The sequence below is a fragment of the Polistes dominula genome, unplaced genomic scaffold (genome assembly GCF_049000335.1).
Source record: "Polistes dominula isolate Pdom_NZ unplaced genomic scaffold, Pdom_raw_medaka contig_28, whole genome shotgun sequence".
Taxonomy (NCBI): domain Eukaryota; kingdom Metazoa; phylum Arthropoda; class Insecta; order Hymenoptera; family Vespidae; genus Polistes; species Polistes dominula.
In genome coordinates, this window is record NW_028300879.1 from 5,700,016 (window position 1) to 5,720,943 (window position 20,928).

The window sequence follows — 20,928 nt, forward strand, 5'->3', positions numbered from 1 at the left end:
ACTCTACATGTGTCTTTTCAAAAAAAAAAAAAATAAAAAAAAAACTCTTTAGTTTTTCCTGACACGTTTATTTTCTTTTTCATCCAAGTAGATATAGGAAACTTTATTTCTTTTTTCTTTGAAATAAAACTTTATTACTAACATTAAAATTGAAATAATTCGGTTAAGTGTAATTTTGATTTATGAATATAACAAATAATATTAATTTGTAGGTATGGCGGGAGGAGTTTTATTTCAATTTGAATTTATGAAATCGTAAATGATTTAAAAAAGAACTTAGCACTTAGGTGGAGTTATCTCCACCCTAATTCAACCTCACCCCTCCTAACCCTCTTCTTCTTCTTCTTCTTCTTCTTCTTTTCCTTCTTCCTCTTCTTTTATAATATTCCTAAGAACGTACGACATCCGTCGTTTCGCTGACGCTTAAATCAGCATTTAACTGCGAAAATAGGAAGATTTTAGAACAGCGTGACAGTAGAACTGGGACCAGAACGAAGTTGGCCATTGTCGAAAGACAAAAGAGGTCTAGCAAGTCATAACTCTTCTCTCTACTCTCTTCTACTTCTCTCTCTCTCTTTTTCGTTTTCTCGTTCTCTCTCGTAACGGTACTCGACCAACTTTTAGCTTGGAACATCGTCTCTCTTTCACCTAACTGCCTGCCTGCCTGCCTACCCTTCGCCATCTTTACATTCTTCACCACTCAACTTTCGTATTATTTTCTTTTTTTTCTTTATTTCTTTCTTCCTTTTTTTACCTACTTAGACGATAATAAGTCCACGGAGACAAGTATCCTACATGCATAATTTAAATACGAGACAATTTCAACTAATTCACAAAGATTTTAAATGTTCCCGCCAAGATAATGAGCGGCAATGGCAGTGCTGAGGAGTGGGGTTAATCAAACCGCGGGAATTTTAAACAAGTTTGATGATAATCAAATCTTTTTATTTCGTTTATTAATATAATATGAAAAAAGGAGACTTAAGTTTCGGAAAGAGTATCATAAATCATTCTCATAGTTAATTGTGAACGAATAATTCATAAATTAGGTTCAAATTAAACTATGAGTATTTATAATGTTGTATTATCGCAATACTTTTCTATTTTAATAATCTATATTTAATAAAACAAACAATAGATATTTTCGATACATGTGTACAAAGTGAGGCATTCCAGGGCTAAAAAATTGAAACACGAGCCTAAGAAACGACGTGTTTACAACGGGGCCGAGTACGCAGAGTACCCCCACGAGCCGTTAGGCGAGTGGTGGTAAGCGTATTCGGTCTCGTCGTAAACGCCTTGTTTCTTCTGGCGAGTGTCTTAATTAAGCCCTGTGAATGCCTCAGTTAGGACATATTTATCGAATAATATTTTTTGTAACGACTGCTTTCAATGTTCAATAGAAAGAAATTATTCATTTACAAAGAAATGTTATAATTAGCTTAACTATATTAGTTATCAAAAAATTGTAATCAATCCATAATAGGGTTACATTTTAAATAAAGTTGTCATGTGTAACATTTTTAGCAGCAGATACTAGGTCTCGTTAATTCATTCATTGTTCACGTAGATTTTTAACAACTTTTTTTTTTAATTTTAATTAAAGTGATAGATAATTTTCATTCCCGCACGGTCAATCGGTTGGAAAGTACTACTTTCCCGCACGCTACTATAGTAACAACCATAGTTACTACATAGTTACCACCATCACGAGAATATGCGACTTTACGGTTGCTAGGCAAGGCTAAAAAATTGAACTTTGAAGGAGGTTACAAACAGGAGTTACAAAAATTACATTCTAACGTTATATTTATTATTTATTATCGTAGATTAATATAATGGAAATGTATTTTTAAATATTATTGCAAAATATTTCACGGTCTAAGAAAATAACGTCACCATTTTCATTAGAAAATGGGAGCCAAAAATCTGTAAGGTAATTTTAAAATTCAATTATTTTATTTTTAAACTCTTGTCAAACTATTTCTGTTAATTTTAAAAATATAACATCATAGAAAAGAAAAAGAAAAATGTGAAATAGAAAAAATTACGTATGTCATATTTCAAATTGTTGTATAATAATAAAAGAAACGATAGAAATGAAATACGCGTAGAAATATTTTTTTTTTGTTTACGTAATTTTTAAGGTAAATCAGAAACAAAAACGTATTAACATTTAAGTATTGTTCTTATTCGCAGTAAAATAAATAAAATAAATGTCTAGTTTTATTTTGGCACGAAGCCCAATTACCTCGTCGATTCGAGAAACACGCAGAGTCGTCACTCAGATGCATTCTCCTAAGAAGAAGAAGAAGAAGAAGAAGAAGAAGAAGAAGAAGTTAGTTGTACGAATTGTTTTCGCATAGTATAATTATAGTAACAAGCGACCCAATCGGTGCTGCCTGTTAAATGAGAATACAAAAAAAACTAAAACTAAAAAAAAGAATAAAAAGAAGAAAATGTTAAAAAGATGCTGTGTTAGTTTCGATCGAATGATTTCTTCCCCCTCTACTTTCACTTCAACCCCACTCTCTCATACTGTTACTATTCCTTCCCTTCTTAGGGTTCAGAAGATCGGACAGAATTTAAGCAGAGGATTAATGTTTCCGAGCTGCTTTTAGTCCGTTGAAGTTTCTCACTTGAAAGATACTACTATCCCACACACACACACACACACATACACTTAATTCCTATATTTCTTCTCATTCTATAATGATCCTTGATAACAAGAGGATTAATTTGAAGGAGAAGCTAAGAAGATATAGACCGAAATCTCTTCGTATATAATAGTCTTCGATAGAATGATTATTCGTCTACGTTTCAATACATGAGACGAGAAATTATGTGTTTGGGTTTATTTTTAATCTGATTTTTTTTTCGAATTTTTTCCAATTGAAAAAAATAATTTTTAATGAGTTTTTCCTTTTTTTTTAACGACCAGAAATTGTGCTAGGGTTTATTTTCAATTTGATTTTTTATAATTTATGCTAGGGCTTATTTTCAGTTTGATTTTTTTAAATTTATGATAGGGTTTATTTTCAATTTGATTTTTTCCAATTTTTTCCAATTGAAAAAAATAATTTTCCATGAGTTTATCCTTTTTTTTTAACGACTAAAAATTGTGCTAAGGTTTATTTCCAATTTGATTTTTTAGAATTTATGTTACGGTTTATTTTTAAATTGATTTTTCAGAATTTTTTCCAATCGAAAAAAATTATTTTCCATGAGTTTATCCTTTTTTTTAATGACCAAAAATTGTGCTAGGGTTTTTTTTCTATTTTATTTTTTATAATTAATGCTAGGGTTTATTTTTAATTCGATTTTTTTAAATTTATGATAGGGTTTATTTTCAATTTGATTTTTTACAATTTTTTCCAATTGAAAAAAATAATTTTCCATGAGTTTATCCTTTTTTTTAACGACCAAAAATTGTGCTAGGGTTTATTTTCAATTTGATTTTTAGAATTTATGCTAGGGTTTATTTTCAATTTGACATTTTAGAATTTTTTCGAATCAAAAAAAAAAATAATTTTCAATAAGTTTATCCTTTTCTTTTTTTGTTGTTGTTAAGGTTCAATGAAAAAACTAAATAACTGTGAGTATAAAAAGTAAGTACGATTTAACGAGAATATACTTTTGGCAAAGTGTAATATAATATATCTTTGATTATGTGGGAATAAAAAGAAAAAGATGATTGAGAGAGAGAGAGAGAGAGAGAGAGAGATCGAAAAAGTTAAAGAGAGAGAGAGAGAGAGAGATGAATGAGAATGAGAGATGAAAAGAGATGTCAGACTTCTTAGAATGATTTATTACAAGTATAAAGATCATTTTATTCTTTCTCGGTGGCACAAGTAATTATAGACTTAAGTTGACCTGACATCGAATGAGAGAAAAAACCTCTCTCTACGAATAAATAAAGTTTCAACGTAATATACTTCTTCTTCTTCTTCTTCTTCTTTTTATTCTTCTTTTTCTTCTTTTTCTTCTTTTTCTTTTTCTTAGGAATTATTCCAACTTTTAAATCGAACGAGTTACCTTATGTTCTTCTTCTTTTTTTTTCTCTCCTTGTTTCTTTTTTCTATTTTTTTTTCTATCTCTTTTTTCTCTATCACTAATCGAAAATCAATTCTTCTTTTTCTTTCTTTTTTATTTTCCTCCTTTTTTTTTTTTTCAAATTGAATCGATCATGTAAAAGGTTTGGTTTTGTTAACTTGCTGGGAAAGTTTTGATAGAAAATTATAATAACAAAATTTATTTTTATCAAGTAAAAGAATAAATTCTACGAAAAATGTATTTAAAATTAATTTATTTTCTTTCATTTTTTATACGACAAAATTTATTACTTCAAATTTATCTATCATTTATTAAAATTGTTGATACAAAATGATAGAAAAATGATGGAAAATGTTCAAAAGTTAAATAATGGATTTTCATTGTAATATTATATCGTAATATTATATTTGTTTTAAATTTTCATTTGGTTGTTTTCTTATTTTTTTTTTTTTTTATTTAGAAGAAACGATGAAAAATAGTTGGAAGAAGGGAAAGAAAATAGGACATTTTATTTATTTAAAATAAATAAAACTAAAAAAAATGATTTTTCTCTTCATCCTTCCTTTCCTATTTTTTTCTTTTTTTATTTGACCAATACAAATACGCATTCGATATTTCATGCATTCTCAAGCGTTACGTACGATATCAGAGATCCAACATAGAATATTGATGCTTTATGCATCAAACATTTGCTTAACCATCTAACAGATATTCACAAGATCGATCGTCTTATTATTCATCTCTCTCTCTCTCTCTCTCTCTCTCTCTCTCTTTCTCTCTCTTACTATCATTTTTATTACATTTCACCAAATGTGAAATAAGACAAAACTCTTGTCACATAATCTTGCGTTATACTTTCCATTCTGTATGATACATTTTTTATTTCACAACACTTTTCTTCAATCTTTTAACTTTCAATGTGAAACTACTCGAGTTACGAATTTTTTTTTTACGGGAAAATGTGATAAAAGAGAAAACATTATTATTATTATTATTATTATTATTATTATTATTATTATTATTATTATTATTATTATTATTATTATTATTATTATTATTATTATTATTATTATTATTACGTTTATGCAAATAATAGGATCAATTAAAAATATTAACAGAAATTATTCATTTACGTAATGTGTTTAAAAATATAATATTACTATTTGATTAATTTATCGTAAAAAAATCATATAACGTATTATATTATTTTTTCCTATTAAATATTTATCCTATTGTTAAATGAAATGAACAAAAAAATTATTCAATATATTATAAATATAATATAATATTAATAATATATAATATAATATAAATAATATTATAATAATAATAATATTATATAATATAATTTTAATATTATTTATATCATAAGAATATTTATATTATATTTTAATATTAATTTATTATATAATTAAATATAATATAATATAATTAAAAATAAATAAATAAAATATAATATAATAATATTTATATATATATATATATATATATATATATATTTATTATATATTTATTTTATATATATTTATTATATAATTAATATAATATAATATTAAAAATATAATATAATATAATAGTTACTCTCTTACACAGTACCATTGTACAGAAATACAAAACTACAAAATAAGATTCGATTGATTAGAAAAGAAAAAGACATAATGTGAATTTTCTGTAAGAAAAAATAGAACAAAAAATACAAACGAAAAGATAGCAGTAATAGTAGTAATAGTAGTAGTAGTAGTAGTAGTAGTGGTGGTAGTAGTAATTTCTAATTTCGCTGATATTTGCAATGGGATTTGTCGTATCCCATCCTCTAGAACGATGATCCAGACGAGGCGTGAGCACTCAGGATCTCATAAAAATTCTTTTTTTCTTTTTTTCTTCTTCTTTTTTTCCCCCTCTCTTTCTCTCTTTTCATCTCTGTCTCTCTCGTGTTCCTAGTAGTGGATTGAAATATCACCTGCGAGCGTTTCCCACACGGTACGCGACGTGGATAACGGACGAGACCGGAATGGATTATCGATCGGTCCATATTTCAGCGGGTTGGCTAAATTGATAATGAAATCGCCCTTCGGTTTACCGCCCTTTCCTATCCCCACTCCAACCTTTATCTCTCTTTCTTTTTATTTCTTCCTTGGTTTTTGTATCTGCCATTTTTTTCCCCCCTAAACCTCGCCTCCAAGTTGGTAGGACAACCAAAAATGAATTTTCTTCATCTTCATCTTCTTCTTCTTCTTCTTCTTTTTCTTTTTCTTTTACTTTTCATTTTATTCTCTTTCCTCCATTGAATAAAATTTCTCTCGTATCATTCGAATTAAATAGTCGCTGTGCACGCACGTGTATTCACACACATGTGAGTTCCTTTTTTTGGTGAATTATTTCTTCTCTTTTTCTTTTATTCTGTTCAGTCTCTTTTTATCCAGGGGGTTTTTTTCCCGATTTAATTTCAACCATATCAAATTTTTATATTCCTCTTTATCTCTCTTTCTCTCTCTTTCTCTTTCTCTTTCTCTTTTAATGTTGTGAAAAAGAAAATGTCTACGTATATTACGGGACGTTTCAAAATCTGTCCGATATTAAATTCAATTAATCAATAATTTTTTTTTAAGCGTATTAAAAAAAAAAGAAATGAATATAATTCGTACAATCGTATACTCACATTGATTTGATCTCGCTTTTAAATTATAATAATTGTTACATGAATTTTTAATTTTAAAGTATTCGTAATTTTTATACATTTTTTTTTTTCTATAAATCTGTTCATTAATATTGTAATTTGATTCGAGTGGTAATTAAACGTTGTACAAATTATTGGAAAATAAATATAAAATCATACGATTATTAACACTTTGTTGATCGGCTATTTTTTTAAGAATTTATCTCGTGTCACCGGCTATTACTTTGTAATTCAATTGACAAGTAAAACAATAAAAGTAATTTTGTAATAAATTTTACTTATTATTGGACTTTAAATATTTCTTCTTCGTATGATAAACAATATAATAATAGTACAAAAAAAAAATCTGTTATTATTGTAATATTTATTTTCGCTGTGTTTTCCTTTTTAAATAGCGTGTTGCGATAGAAAAGCGCATCACGAGTTAACTCGTGACCGGTCAGCAACTGTTCGGTCACAGAAACACGAGTTAACTCGGGACCGGTCAACAAAGTGTAAAGAATAAATTTGTTATTACCTAATTTCAAGGTGATGAAACAATTTCATACAAAATTATACTACTATAATTTGATATAACCTATATTGAAATAAATCTCTTCGTTAGGCGAGGAATAAATGGAACATAAGTAAGAATTATTAGTTTTTTTTTTTTACGTAAAAACATTAATAACGTTTAAAGTATAATATAATATCAGATATATCTTAATATATATAAATTACGTGTCACGTTGTTTGTTTGCAATGGACTCCTAAACTACTGAAACGATTTTAATCAAATTTTGCACACTGTGTGCAGTTTCATTCAACTTGAAAGATAGGATAGTTTATATCTCAATTTATAATCGCAATATTATTTTATTGCGAATTATTTGTTTATTAACAAAGAATCATGAATATCTCTGTCAGTTCGATAAGATTTTAACAGATGGCGGTATAAGGTAATTCGTCGACTTAAAGATGTGTGTATCGGACTGATTATGAGCCACAGCAATGGTGGGGCACCCCTAGTATATATATATAATATTTGAACGCTGAATTTCTTCTTTAAAAGTAGAGAAGATTTTTCTTGTCTCGTTTGATTATACGTAATATGAATATTTCATTTAACAAAGAACAACAATATTAAATGTACGCGAGCGTGTTTATTCTACGTTAGTTAAAATCATATTGAATTACTTTTTTGTTTAACAACTTAACCAAAGAAATAATTATCTCATTAAATAAAAAGAATAGTAACATGGTTCATTAAATATTCGTTTAAACATTTTTTTTATTTTTCTTTTCTTTTCTTTTATTTTAATTTTTTTTTTTTTGAAACGTACGTCTAGTCTCTATTTTATTTTCTCATTTGTTATCACGGATTACATATAATAAAATTAAACCAAACATTTCAATCAGATTTAAGTAATAAATATGAAACTAAACGTGGTGAAAAGAGAAGGGAAAAAAACTGTATCGTTAAATTTCATTGTTTTTTCAAAATTTATTTGCATCAAATATTTGCAAATGTTATTTGAATTAAACTCTGACAAATATATAACATATAAAACATATAAAAAAGATATTTTTCTTTTTCTCTCATTTGTTATTAAATATATTATTTTTTTCCTTCGTTAACCATAACTCCATTTATTTGTTTTATTTACTTTTTAGTTTAATTTCTATCTTGAATAGAACGAAGGATAAAAAAAAGCAATTGCATAAGAGTCGGTCATTGATATTTGGTACAGATTTTAAAACGTTCGATTTTCTAGAAATATCAGGAAAAATATCCGAGACGAGAGGATATTTTCCACGCGAGGGGTTGGTAGAAAGGGGGTTGGTAAAGGGGGTAAATTCTACGTCGGTAAAATCGTCGGTTTTTCTATGAGTTAGTATTATATATCCGCGAAAAAAGGTATATCTCTCCAAATACTTGGAACTTGCTATGTATATGTAATATATAATTCACATGTATATATATATATATATATATATATATATATATATATATATATATATATCGAAGTAATATATAGTAAATCGAGAACAGAATAGAAGTACGGAAAAATTCGAATTGTATTCTTACTTTAAAGATTCACTGACACGAAATGGAATGCGAATGTAGCAATTACATCTTTGTACTACTATTTTCTATTATACATTAATATACCTGTATTATTTTCATTGATTGAAACCATCAAATAACTATAGTTAACTATTCAACGTAACAATTTGTTTGGAATCATTCCCCGTAAAAAAATAAATGTGAAATAATAATTATAATTAATAAAAAACTACTAAGGATTTCTTTGGAGCTTCACGGCACGATCCAGCAAATCGGTGCCATGTCAGTATGTCATGGAAGCTTATGTGGAGGAGGACTACGAAGTGGGCCACAGACCGCTTCAGGGATCTCTGGGTGCAAGGCCCTGGCATGAGGCACACGAAGGCTCTGTTCTCAGGGCCCTCGGAAAAGCTAGGTACCGTGTTGATCAACCTAGACCGAGCCCAATTGAGGCTGGTTGTGGGATTGGTCACCGGGCACTGGCACTTTGGAAAGCACCTCATTCGACTGGGCCTAGCACAAGACTCGGTCTGCGGCAGGTGCGGCGAAGGGAAGGATACCCCCTACATCTCATAACTCAATGCGTTGGGCTCACGAACATCAGAAATGATGTCCTTGGGACCACCGCCAACAACTTCGACCTAGTGGGCTCAAGGGCGGCCAGACTGCTGCGCTTTGCAAGGGAGTCGGGGCTACCCGCGGGACTGCCACAATCATAGGTTTTTCCCCGCAAAGGGCCCGGGCACAATGGTCCAGGGACTGAGCGCCTGGGTTAATAGACCTTACGAAAAAAAAGGGTTTCTTTTCAAGTATAATATTTTTATTGGTTTTTTTATAATGCATTAATTTATTTAACGTATTAACTTAATTTATTAACTTAATAATAATATAACTATTTTATTATTAATTTTTTGTATTATTAAATTAAATTAAAATTATTAAATTAAATTATTATTTTTTCTGGTATAAATAATAAATAAATAAATAAAATAAATATAATATAACTATAATATAATATAATATCGATGTTTCGTTAGATAATCAATAACAATTATATTTCAATGTCAATTTTTATTTGAAAATTTAATTAATTATCATCATTTTTCGTGATAAATTATTACATTATTTTTTAATATTAATCGTTAATATTTTTGTTAATAATAATAATAATAATAATAATAATAATAATAATAATAATAATAATAATAATAATAATAATAATAATAATAATAATAATAATAATAATAATAATAATAATAATAATAATAATAATAATAATAATAATAATAGACAAAGATTAATCTCTGGGTTTAAATTGAATGTAAAAATGTTTTCTCTTCTCTCGTAGACAATTTAATTTTCAAAATATTAATTTAATTTTTCAATCGGACATTTCGATTAATGCATCATCGTTAAATTATTTTTACGTTTATCCGCTTGTATACACTCACGTTCAATTAATTTATTTTCGTCGTGACACGTTATTCCATTTAATTTTGTTCTTATAAATTTGTATATTAAAAAAAAAAAAAAAAAAAAAAAAAAAGTGTAAATCAATAATTCATGAGAAGTGAAAATGTATTATTTTTGTTTCGAATATCAAAACCATCGAAGAACCCCTTTCCACCAAAAAATCCTCCACCCTGTTCCCCTATCTCCACTCACCCCCATCCCCACCCCCGTGAAATTTTATTCGCTCGATTTCGTTTTGATGCCGTAGTTCGACGATTCGATTTCATCGTCGACGATATTCATTCACGATATTCGCGATGTACAATCTCGAGCTCGTATAATTTGAAAAATTGGTCATCGTGGAATAGGAGGGGGTGGAGGAATAGGAAGAGAGTGGAGGCCTTGCTATGAAATTCGATCCGATGGTATTTTCCATGTGAACCGACACCACTGACCTATATCTTGCACACCGAATTTAACTTTTTCAAGTTAACTAATTTGAATAAATCATAAATTAAATGAAAATAAATTACAAAATTGACAATATTATTAAACATAATAATTAAACATAATTATAATATTTGACATAATAATTAATCATGTGATTAAATATATATCTCAAAGATAGTAATTAACTGTCTATCCATTTCTCTGTACTTTAGTAGGTTGCGATAAAGGTTAGTATGGGGTATGAAGGGTATGGGGTATGTAGTGTTGGGAAGTAAAGGGTAAGGGCTCGTGTGCGGTGTACAAGGAAGATTAGAAGAGAAAATTACGCCGGAGGGTTCTAACGACGCTTCTTTGACGTTGGCATGCGTATATGTCTCTTTCTGTGCTTCAACCAACCCTTCTAACTCCCATCTCACCCTATTCCACCCTTTACCCCTTTTCTTCTCGTGACCCTTATGCGCTAGCGTGCACTCTAAGCCAAGAAGACGTATTTAAGTCAACGTAACCGTAACAAAAGTTTTCGATGCACACCATCAAATAATCCTCCTGCCATAGCAAAGATAACCGCCATATGCTTAAACCTTATGGTTTTAAGAATATATATATAATCCTCAATTCAATTTAATACAACTGTTACTATTCCTGAATCATAAGATTTTCAATTTTGATAATAAATTACTAAACAATAAGAAGTAAGTCCTAATCCATCTTATCCTAATAATAAACCTATAAAATTAGGACAAATAATTAGAAAAATTATTCCTAAGATAAATATTAAAACTAAACTAAAAAAATCGTTTAATATTAGTATCACTCTCCATATATTTTAATAATATATATATATATATATATATATATATATATATATATATATATATATATTATTAGAAAAAATCTAGAAATTAATATAAACAAACTTAAAAATATAAATCTTACTCAATCAAAAAAAATTCAAAATTCTAAATTTATAGAATTAAAATTTATAATATAATAATAAATTCTAATTTTAAAATTATATTCTAATGTTAAAATTATTAAACAAACAAAAATTATAGATAAAATAAATATAAAAATTTCAATAATATTTTACAATATAACAATATTTATAAATATTATAAATTATTATTTTTTTTTATTTTTAAATTATAATTAAATTTAAATATATGATCGTTTATGTAATAAATACACAAGTACAAATAAATTTGATCTTGTAATAATTGAAAATTATTTGACAATAATTTTTTTTTTATATAATTTGAATCGCAAAACTTAAATTTATTCAATAACTTGATTATCTTTCTCGTAAAAAGATTATTTTTCTATTACAACATTCTGTGTAAGAAAAGAAAAAGAAAAATAAGACAAAATAAAAAATAAGAAACGTAAGAACATTTATACTTTCTTTTTTTTTTTTTTTTTTTACTTTTTTATTCCTTTACTTGAAACACACACACACACACATATATATATATAGTGGACTAAAGAAATTTTTCTACTTTTTCTTACTTCCTGTATAAATGTCATTGGGGTAAGCACGTTCTTCGAGCTTTCTCTGTCAGACATTTATCCTTTCTCTTTTCTCTTTCTCTTTTCTCTTTAGTTTCCATTTTATTCTTTTTTCCCATAGAGTTTTTCAAGATTCCTTTTTCCCTCGGGGTTGAATGTAATATTAACGCAACATCCAAGAAAATGGTTGGTCACTGGAGAAAAATACGAACAAGAGAAAAAGAGAAAGAGAGAGAGAGAAAAAAAAACAAATGGATAAAAAAGTAGAGAAAGGAAAAAGAAAGTAGTAGTAGTAGAAGAAGAAGAAGAAGAAGAAGAATAAAAGAAAAGAGAAAGAGTTGTCTTTTTCTCGTGACCGCAAACCATTTTAATATTGTACTCTCGAAATCGAATAACTTGAACTTGAGAGTAGAGGTGAGTGGGGGTGGGGGGGGCGGGAATGAGTGTAAGGGGAAAGAAAAGTAAGAAAGGGTCAGGACACTTTACTCTTCTTGAAAATGGCGGAAAAACGATATTTCAGGACGTGACGGGATGAAAAGATGGTAGAAGAAGAAGAAGAAGGATCGGTTACTTCTAGTTTTAAAAATAAGGAGAAGAAGAAGAAGAAGAAGACAAAAAGTAACATATATAAAAAAGATAAAAGATAGGAAGGAAGATAATAAGAGGAAGGAAGGGAGGAAGGGATAGAAAAAAATGAAGTCTTCTATTATTTCTTCAATAACTTGGAACATGGAAAAACGATCGAGTTTTCGATCGATGCTTATTTTCTTTTTTTTCCTATTTTTTTTTTTTTTTTTTTTTTTGTTACAACTTAGTTTGGCTAAGATTTAGAAAACTGCGAGAGGAAGATAAATGGAGAAGAAAACATTACTAACAACATTTTTATATTTTTACAGGGACCAATATAAAAAAGAAAAAAAAAAAAGAAAAGGTCTTTCCAAATTGAGTGCGATTTTTGTTCAAAAAAAAAAAAAAAAATTTAATAATAAATTAGGATCGTATTTGTTAAACGAAATTCAATTAAAATCACGCATATACAATTATAATAAAGTGATTATAATTTTTACGTATAATGATGATGATACTAATTATTACCAACAACCCTAGTAACACAAAATATTGAATACATGTGTATTTAATATTAACCCTTTGCATTCGAGGGCTCTGCTACGGAGACAATAAAAAAAAATTAAAAACTGCAACAAATTGAATTCAGTTTACAACATATCAACTATGATTTTTCTTATAACTACACATATGTCATTTATTTATAATACGTGAATATTATTTTTGTGTTCTATTGAAATTGCTTTGTAAATTGTTGGTAATATGTGAAATGAAAAATATAACTTTCAGTGCAAAGGGTTAAAAAGAGATTTAATGTCTTTTTAATATTAAATACACATGTATTCAATATACTTTGTGCTATTAAGGAATATTCAATTAAAAAGATGATACCTGGGTATTTATCTCCGTTTAACAATATTTAATTGTTTTTTTTTTGTTCTTTTAGGATACGTAAATAAAAAAAGATATTATTCTTGTTTTCAATCGTACGCTATTTTTTATTTTTTTTTTTTTTTGGCATAGGGAAATGGGTTGTCAGACTAGAGTAAATTTGAAAGTTTAGTTATCGCTAGTGTGTGAGGAATGGTAACATGGGAAGCTTTCTGTGGTAAAAACGGTCGGTGACCGGGACCCAAGATTATACGGTTGGTACGTTGTGAATCTCGGCCGTTTGTCGGTTTTACCCGTACGGTTTTGTCAGCTATACTCTAGAATAAGTGAGATAGATAGATAGAGAAAGGTATATAGTTTGGATAACCATGCCCGTGTTACCAACCAACATATATATATATATATATATATATATATATATACATACGTACATAGATATATACGCACTTATTTACAGTAACTCGAATATCTATTTTTAAGATCGTCGCGAGTTATTAACGGATACTCGGCCTCCCCTTGTCGGACTTATCCTCTCCCCCATTACCAACGTTCAACGTCTAGATATAATAATAGTTTCGCACTAACGATAACTACGGCTAAAACCTTTTCCTAAAATTTATCTAATATCATGAATTATATTATATTTGCATGCATGAACACTATTGAGTACAATTTTATGGGTTCAAAATTAAAATATATCTCTGTTGATTGCATTCAAATGTAAGATAATTGTGCCCATAATTATGAAAGTGGTCTAAGTCAAAATTAAAAAAAAAAAAAAAAAAAAAAGAGTTTATTAGTTATTACGCACCACATTATTTTAAACTAAATAAATTCAATATAATTTGAAAATGATATTATCAAAAATAAATAGTTTGATAATGTTTGTTTTTCTATCTTCTTTTTAATATATAGAAATTACGTGTCACGTTGTTTGTTCGCAATGGACTCCTAAACTACTGAACCGATTTTAATTAAATTTTACACACTGTGTGCAGTTTCATCCAACTTGAAAGATAGGATAGTTTATATCTTAATTTATAATCGCAATATTATTTTATTGCGAATTATTTGTTTATTAACAAAGAGTCATGATTATCTCTGTCAATTCGATAAAATATTAACAGATGGCGATATAGGGTAATTCGTTGACTTAAATATGTGTGTATCGGACTGATTGTGAGCCACAACAAAGCGTGGCGGGGCACCCCTAGTTACATATAATTCATATTGTGTTCAAATAGAAATCTTTAAATATCTCGAAACAAGAGATAAATGATTTAGACTACTTTCATAATTATGGGCACAATTATCTTAACTTGTTCAAATATAAAATAATAGAAGATTGAATTACATACTTTAACTAGCTAATGTAAGAATTAAATGAGATACAATTAATTAATGTATTAAATTAAAATACTTGATTCAATGAAACAATAACAATATATTCATTTTTATTTATGTGATTTTTCAGATAGTTTGATCGTATACAAATGAATGCAATCTTTATGCATTTTTAATTATTACATCTCATATATATATATATATATATATATATATATATATATATATATATATATATACTTGATTATTATAAATTATGATATATATATGTTCAATAATGAAATGTTAAAATAAAATAAAAATGATTTTGATGAATACTTTGGAAATTATTGAAATTTGTTTGCAATAAAATGAAATGACTCCACCCAATATATTACAACACGATGGGTGTTAGATATTACGTATTTTGTATATATATGTATCTACATATTTGGGTGTGTGAGTAAAAGGTATATATGTTGGGAGAGTGGCAGAAAGCGAGAGGCAATTTTTGTGGCATTCCAGCAGGAAGGGAGATCACGCTTCGTCGCTGTCGTTCTACCCGCGAGAAGCGAATTAACGTGTTAACCAAGCACGTGACAACCTAAAATCCTCCCTACCATATCATAGTTATATGTTCCTGTCTCGGGTAAAAAGCGTTAGTGCGTTGACTACTATGATTGGCGTTTTCTTCTTTTTTTTTTTTTTTTTACTATACCCAATTTTTGGAATTTTTATTTTTGCAGACAACTTTTGCTGAATTATTTTATTTTTTATTAGCTACGAAATAAAATAAAATAAAATAAAATATATATTTTTATCTCTCCACGGATTTGTTATTTAAATGGTCATGATAATTTTTTATATTTGATATAAATTAATTATTATTATATTAAATTATATTTGTTAAACTTCGATTATTTAGAGTATGTTTGTAATATTTGTGAAACAATTATTAATTGTTAAAGTATTAGTCAACTTTTATATTGGATAAGATTAATTTAGTAATTAAATAAAAAAAAAATAAAAAAAAAAGTTGTACTTTTAATATAAACCGATGAAAAAAATACTTTGATACTCTTTTGAAAATATCGAAGGATTAATTTATTGGCTATTAAAATAACTGGCTTTATATCTCGATGCGAAAAAAAAAAAAAGAGAAAAAACTTTTAAATCTTTCCATTTATACTACAAGTTAAAACTTTGACTATTTCCTTTTTTTTTCTTTCTATTTTTTTTTTTATTTTTTTTTTTTAATCCTTTTTCCTTTTTAATAAAAAGATTAAAACTTTCCAGAGTTTCTCCAAAGTTATAATAACAAAAGCGTGAGATAAGACAAACACAACGAGATTGTAAGAGATCAATTTTCTTAGAAAATCTTTGATAAACAATTTAAAAGACTTTTACTACGTAATTTTAACTAAACAAATAGAATCTCGCGTCTCGCGAGACGACAAATAATGATTCAAATAACGAATTAAGTATCGTACAAAACAATTATAAAGATAATATGATATTATAATAATTAAACAATTTTATTGTCGATCAAAAATGTAACAAAGACACATAGACTAAAATTGTTTTTCTATAATTTAATCTTCATGAAATAATAAATGTAGTAATTAAATTAAATTATATAGGAAAAAAATTATTAACTTTATAATATTATTACAATATTATTATATAATCATATAAATAATAATGATAATAATTAAATAATTAATAATATATCAAATATATTATTACTGTTTACTTTTTACAATAATATTATTAAAATATTATTATATGATCATATAAATAATAATTATTATTATTATTATAAAATTATTAATATATAAAATATATTATTACTATTTACTATTTAATATTATTAAATTTAACAAAATATCAAATATCAAATTTGTAATATTATTACAATATTATTATATAATCATATAAATAATAATTATTATTATATTATTAATAATATATAAAATATATTATTACTATATTTACTTTTTAATGTTATTAAATTTAACGAAATATTAAATATCAACTTTACAATATTATTTTAAAATATTATTATATAATCATATATATAAAAATAATAACTATTATTTAATTAATAATATATCAAATATATTATTATTATTATAATTAATAATAATTATTATTATATAATTAATAATATATAAAATATATTATATTACTATTTACTTTTTAATATTATTAAATTTAACGAAATATCAAATATGATGTGTAAAGGAATAATAAAAAAAAAACATAGGAAAAAACCATATAAATATAATCTCCCATGAGAGAGTAGGGGGTAAGAAACAAATAAAAAAAAAAATACAAAATAAGGACTTTATCCCAAGCAAAGTTCTTAGAAAAGAAAGGGGGAGTCTGCGCGCGAAATAGTTTCGTACGTGCGCACGTAAATATATATATATATATATATATATATATATATATATATATATATATAGACACGTAGATACCCCCTAACACGTTCATTCGTTTAGTAGATATAATATAGTACAGTACACCATCGTCTAGGTTGAAGTTATGGGTGCTCACGCGCACTAACACGCGACGCACGAACGAAGAAGAGGAACGAGGAAAACACGTGCAACCCCGTGCAATCTCAGTAGGGGTTGGCGGGGGTAAAGGAGAAGGGAGGGAAGAGGATGGGAAATATAAGGATAACAAAACATGATTTTTCTTTAAATAATAATAATAATAATAATAATAATAATAATAATAATAATAATACGAAGAAGAAGATGAAGGTATAAACGATTGATCCAATCAAAAGGATCTTTCGTAAGAATTGAATGCAACTTTTGTTTTGTTTTTTGTAGAAAATAATTAATTTAAAAATTGTTCCTTATAATAATAGTAATAATAATAATACATGTATATTATAAATGTACAAATATTAGATGTATGTATATATATATATATATATAATAATAATAATAATTGTTGTATAATAATTTTCGTATTAAATGAAATAATGAAAATAAACTTGCCGAATTTAGTTGACAAGGTGTTTATGATCCAGCGTTCCAGGAATCCTCGTGTAGCTGTTCAAAAGAAGATTCTGGGATGAGCAAACGACGGACGGGGTTACGTACGTACGAACGAACGAAGAAGAAGAAGTAGAAGTAGAAGTAGAAGAATAAGAAGAAGTAGTAGTAGTAGTAGTAGTAGTAGTAGTTGTAATAGTAGTAGTAATAACCACGTTAGATTTTCTATTAGTTTCTTATTATTATTATTATGATTATTATTAATTATTATTATTAATTATTATTATTAATTATTATTATTAAATTAAAAATTATATTTATGTATTATATTTTTTTATTATTATTATAATTATTTCTTTTTTTTTTTTTTTCAAAAAACGAACGCAACGAACGATGATTCGTATCACCGTGTCGAAAAGGGGGGTTTGGAGAGTAGGAGGAGTAGGAGAAGGGGGTTTAAGTGGGTGGTAGGTATAGGTTGGTAGGTAGAGAGAGAGAGAGAGAGAAAGAGAGGATGGTAGGTTGGGTGGTAGGTTGGGTGGTAATAAAGTGGTCGTGGGATATTGTTGGTGTCGAGTTGTGGACAGGTCGATGGGATAGGTCGGTTGGTTGGTTTGTTGGTTGATTGCTTGGCTAGCAGACTGGTTGGTTGGTTGGTCGGTTGGTTGGTCGGTCAAGTGGTAGTAATAGTTGTAATAAGAGAGAGAAAGAGAGAAGAAGAAAAAGAAGAAGAAGAAGAGAAAGAGAGAAAGAACAGGTATAGGTGGTTCTGGACCTGGATGAGATGGTGGTACGTGGTGCAGCAGGGCCGGGGGCTGACGCGACACTGCTCGCGGGCGCTTATACGCGACTAACGGCCGTGCGCATCAACCGACGCGCATCCGGCCCTCGTCTCATGTGCGCTGCCCGATATACCCAATCCCAGATCTATGAGAAAGAGAATGAGAGAGAGAGAGAGAGAGAGAGAGAGAGAAGAAGAAGTAGGAATATATGTATATATATACTTCTTTAGGATTATATATATATGTAGACATATAGATAGATATGTGTACTAATTGTAAGATAGTTATAATGGTCGGTAACTTATAGACAGATACTAAAATTTTTATATTCATCAAACTATTGATAGGGTTAACAATTGTTTAACTTTTTAATATGATTATTTTTGTTTTGTTTCAAAATTTTCTTTCGATAGAAAACCAAATTATAGATAGGGTTAACAATTGTCTAACTTTTTAATATGATTGTTTTTTTTTTGTTTCGAAATTTTCTTTCGATAGAAAACCAAATTATAGATAGGGTTAACCATTGTCTAACTTTTTAATATGATTGTTTTTTGTTGTTGAGATTTTCCTTATATAGAAAATCAAATCATAGATAGGATTAACAATTGTCTAACTTTTTAATATATTTTTTATTTTTTTTTTTTTATAGATTTTCTTTTATACATTGAGGGTTTCTTTTATATATACAAGTTTTTGTATATGTTTGTTGTGTTCTATTGTGTTGGTGTATGGTGTATATCTTGTTCTATTTCCATTTATTTACATTTGACTATATATTTGTTCGATATTTCTAAGTTGCAAACTTTTTTCCTTTCCTTTCTTTTCTTTTCTTTTTTTAACGTGGACAGGAGAAACTTATTCTTACTTACGAATATATTTTTGTATTTCTAACTTCTGCTAAAAGTTTAACTTTATATTCGATTCATTTTATTGAAATATAATACGACATACTTGTATTCTAAATAATTTTGTTTTCATTTTTTTCTGATATCATATATATATATATACGTTTTATATTTTGTTTTAATTTTAATTTTAATTTTAATTTTAATGTGTAATTTTTTAATTTTGGATATCAAAGAGAAAATAAAAAAGAAACTTTATATACGATAGAATCGAGAATAAATAAATGCCGTAGAATACTGTGTGATAAAAGGTGTGAAGGGGGGAAAAAGAAAAATAAGTATGGCTAAGTCGCGAAAGATCGCACGACCCTCGTGAATCCCTGGCAACAGGTGAAATAGTAAAAGAGATAGATATAGAGATAGAATGAATGTATATGTGTCTGTCTGTGTGTGTATGTGAGAGAGAGAAAGAGAGAGAAATAGAGAGAGAGAGAAAATAAGAGGGTGAGAATCGAAGAGATACGAAAAGACGCGTAACTTTTCGTGATCTCGAACGACCTGAATATCAATTGTATTTTTCCCTCCTTATTCCTAACTATTTTTTTCTAACATTAATCTAACATTTTTAACAATAAAATGCTTATAATACCGCTGATAACAACAGATTATCAATAATAATAATAATAATAATAATAATAATATAATTTTAATTAATAATAACACAAACAAATGTTTACTTGATTTTTTTCCATCAATTTGTTTTACATATCTTTTTTTTTTATCCCAAAATTATTGTTGAAGTATTTACAGGTATGAACAAAAAAAAACAAAAGAATAGAAAAAGAAAAAAAAACAAATAGGAAATCAATTTTCAATTCTTCCAAATCGTTTTAATAATTTGATTTTGTTCGTTTCTCTCTCTCTCTCTCTCTCTCTCTTTCTCTTGCTCTCTCTCTCTCTCTCTCTTTCTCTCCGTTATTTTTCTCTTTCTATTTCTCTCTTAACGTGCATCCTTCGCTTTGTTCTTTTCAGAATGCTGGATGCCTTTCAAATGGTTCCTTTGTTCGTGAAAAAAAATTCGCGTTTATTCTTTACGGGGTATACCTGGATTCTCTCTCTCTCTTTCTCTCTCTCTTTCTTCCTCTTTCTCTTTCTATTTCTATTTCTCTTTCTCTCTTACTCTTTCTGTTTTTTTCCTTCGAAGAGAAGCAGCTGTTTTACATACAATCCACTTCCACCATACCTTTCGGGAATAACGAGCTCGTGCCAATTATTTCTCTTTTGGTTTAGTTTTAAACGGATTATTGAAATAGGAAAATAC

General features: G+C 27.4%; 1 protein-coding gene across 3 annotated transcripts in view; it reads right to left on the reverse strand.

Annotated features, from left to right (window-relative positions):
- The window catches only part of mub (poly(rC)-binding protein mub), a 156,579-nt gene extending 137,740 nt beyond the window's left edge, over positions 1 to 18,839 (reverse strand). The window contains exons 1-2 of one of the 3 annotated variants that reach the window (XM_089174389.1): positions 18,753 to 18,839; positions 17,981 to 18,034 (exon numbers count right to left, since the gene is read on the reverse strand). The gene's annotated coding sequence lies outside the window, so the exon portion shown is untranslated. Of the gene's footprint in view, positions 1 to 17,980 lie in introns of all 3 variants that reach the window. The other 2 variants (XM_089174385.1, XM_089174383.1) reach the window with 2 other exon arrangements.
- Between the last annotated feature and the right edge of the window lie 2,089 nt (positions 18,840 to 20,928).